This window comes from Nicotiana sylvestris, chromosome 9 (assembly GCF_000393655.2).
Source record: "Nicotiana sylvestris chromosome 9, ASM39365v2, whole genome shotgun sequence".
NCBI lineage: Eukaryota > Viridiplantae > Streptophyta > Magnoliopsida > Solanales > Solanaceae > Nicotiana > Nicotiana sylvestris.
This window is the reverse complement of record NC_091065.1, coordinates 153,175,645-153,179,048: the sequence shown is the minus strand read 5'-3', so window position 1 is coordinate 153,179,048 and position 3,404 is coordinate 153,175,645. Positions and strand designations below refer to the sequence as shown.

The 3,404-nt window shown below is 35.0% G+C and overlaps 1 long non-coding RNA gene across 1 annotated transcript; it reads left to right on the top strand.

The window, feature by feature from the left end:
- The first annotated feature begins 1,589 nt into the window (after positions 1 to 1,589).
- LOC104219527 (uncharacterized) lies at positions 1,590 to 3,156 on the top strand. The gene is made up of 3 exons (XR_709300.2): positions 1,590 to 1,932; positions 2,278 to 2,346; positions 2,922 to 3,156. It is a non-coding gene; the product is annotated as an uncharacterized lncRNA (long non-coding RNA).
- Positions 3,157 to 3,404: the final 248 nt, after the last annotated feature.

The window sequence follows — 3,404 nt, the reverse complement described above, 5'->3', positions numbered from 1 at the left end:
TATTGTACAGTGCTAAGTGATTGAGTGTGTTGAGTATTGAGCACGGCAAGAGATAATGCGAGACAGTGAGGTTGAGTACTCTGAGAGTGTGAGTACATGAGTTCATCTCTGAGATACACGACATTGACATGCGCATATAACATACATGCATAGAGATGCATTTTTTTCCTCATGTTGCACGGTATCACATCATTCATGATTTTTTTACACACATTGATATGTGAGCATAGAGAGGTATTTAACACTTTCTATCTGAAAAGAAAATGAAACATCTTATTAATTGTGGAAAGTATTTTTGGAAAAATTACAGTTTTCAAACTATCTCATATTTTTCGACGATTTTGGTAAAAGATTTGAATTTTTACTGATATTCTTGAGAAAGCGGAACTATTTTCGGAAAAATTGTGAAAAAGCTGAGCATTTTATCTCTGAGTTACTTCCTTATTTATATGCTCTACGTTGTTATGAACTGCTGTTGGTTATTGGTGTTAGACGCGACCTATGTTCCAGCTCGTCACTACTTTCAACCTAAGATTAGGTTTGTTACTTACCGGTACATGCGGTCGGTTGTACTAATACTACACTTCTGCACATTACATGCAGATGTTGGTTGTTGTTGTTGTTGTGTTCGATGGTTGCTGGATTTGAAGATGTACCTGCATTCCTGTTGTAGCTGTCGCTTGTTCATGGTAGCCTTAGATTTATAAAACTCTGTTTATGTACTTTTCAAACAGAAGGTGTATTTATTTCATATCAGCTTTGTAAACTCTATTTGCTGGATTTGAAGATGTAACTGCGTTCCGGTTGTAGCTGCCTCTTGTAAATGGTAGCTTTAGATTTATAAAACTTTGTTTATGTACTTTTCAAATAGAAGGTGTATTTATTTCATATCAGCTTTGTAAACTCTATCCTTAGAAGCTCATGATTTGTACTACCAGTCCTTGGGAAATGTATAAAATTTCAGATAATTTCTTTGTTTAAATTGTTTTATTAATATGATTGAAATTGGATAGTTATTAGTTGGCTTACCTAGCGGGTTGAGTTAGGTGCCATAACGACCAGTGGATTTTGGGTCATGACAGATCACAACTCTGGAATATTCATCTCTACTGAATATACAATAATTATGTTGCTGCTTGATTAATTAGTAACTTGTTAGAATTATTGCTTAGTATAATCACATGTTTGAACTCTGATTGACTCGACTGAATAAGAATCTTGGTGAAACTGGTGGGTAGTTAACACAAGTTTCTATGAGTTCGACACTCGATTTATCACTTTATTACTTGTACGACCACGTATACTTGCGTGTGCATTTGGGAGCAACAAGTTTTTGACGCCATTGTCGGGAACATGATTATTGACTATTTTACTAGCTTTTACTTTAGTTTATTTCGTCAAGTGTAACGTTTTTATTGGTTGCTCTGCTCCCAGGAAATATGCACCGGAAAGTCCCCCGTATTACCAAGAATATGTTTTACCACTTATCTTAAAATCTAGATTCTCAGATGTCGGCATTGGACTAGCATTGAAGTCTATAAATACAGAGTGTAAAACAAAAAACCTCTTCCTAGTCCTGTGGCCAAGAATATGGTTTACCACTTTTCTTAAAAAATCCAGATGTCGGCATTGGACTAGCATTAAAATCTGTAAATACAGAGTGTATAACAAAAACCTCTTCCTAGTACCCTGTGGCCAAGAATCATGTGTTTTACCACATATCTTAAAATCTGGATTTCCAGATGTCAGCATTGTAAAACGACATCTTTGTAAAACGAAAAACACAGCCATAAGCAATTGTAAGATCGGTAAGAGTTTAAGTTAATTGTGTCCACTACTTGTTTCCAAATATTTCCAAGTTCAAAAGCAAAAAATCATGGACAAAATCAGAAATTGAGCTATGATATTGGCGTAGCTAAGGGCCAAGCCCAGGTTTGCATTAATCTTCAGTATCTCTTTCATTTTTGTGGTTTCTTTTTATCTGTTTAAATATTGATGATAGAGTTATTCGGTGCAAGTTGACCCGATTACCACTGCACTAGAAAATCATGGTCCAATCTTAGTATTGATAATAGCCATTCCAACGAGTAGGGTGCCTTGTAGACCCTCGGTATCCTTCCCTCCAACAACTTCCCACCTTGTTCCTGGGGAGACTCAAACTCACAACCTCTTGATTGGAAATAGAGGTTGCTTACCATCAGAGCAACCCCTCTTGCCGATCGGTGGAGTTACGTCCTAAATAACACTCTGACATTTTTTTAATTTGCGATGCATCAGGAAAAAGGTAGTCAATTGGTGGAGAAGGCTGGGACTGCTGTGCAGTCTGCCAAGGAAACAGCGCAAGAGGTTCCGATTTTGTTAATTATTCATTTATCAATCAAAAATGATCTTTTTTTAGGCAAAGCCAGAATTTAAAGTTTATGGGTTCTGAATATGCCACAAAATTCATAATTAGTCCTAGCAAATAAATTTTTAGTATAAATGCAACGTTTAAGCAGAAGTGACCGGGTTCAGCCGAACCCGCATACTATAGGCTAGCTCCGGCTCTGGATCTATCTTGTGAGGATCGGAGCTAGAATACAACTTACGAATTTGGCAGAACCCATTCATGAGATATTTACATAAATAGCCGACCAAATTCACTATTTACTATTTTTATCTGGTAAACATATATTATATATCCGCCGGCTATTTTTAGTTTAAGCGGTTATTTAGATTAGTTCTTCAAAATTACTTTAATCTATATAAATAATTTATCCAGATCCCCGATAACCTCTTTTTAGAGTTTAAATCCCTTTAATTCAAAATTTTACCTTCGCCACAGCATCCTGTATGTATAAGTCTTTGCAATAAATCTGAAATTTGTAAAGCTTATTTATATTAAAAATATTCTTTTTAATTTTGGTGATATTTTTATATAGGTGGGGCAGCAAGTGAAGGCCAAAACACTAGAAGCAGCAGATGCCGTTAAAAATGCCACTGGCATGAACAAATAAACCACGTTAATTTCTACCATATTATAGTTTATGAAGATCTTAATTTGTTCTACTTCAATTGGGCTACCAATTTATGTTGCTTAAGTTTGAATTATTGGTCAGAAGTTCTGCGTCTCTGAATTATATTTTAAAAGCAGTCTCTGTAATAAAATTGTAATAATGTTTTGTTCTTAATTATAATTGCATATTTAGTAGCACTTGCAGTAGATATATGATCCAAATTCACTTGGATGTACTAGCTTTGCTGTTCTTATACTTTCGTGTTCTTTTTAAGACCACGATCTAACTTTCATAAAATACTAGTACTTTTCTCAAGATTATAACGACAAACTCAGGCGGCTTAGTACTATTGGGACCTAAAGTCAAACTTCCATAAGAGTCCTTTAATAATTTTTTATAATAAAACAA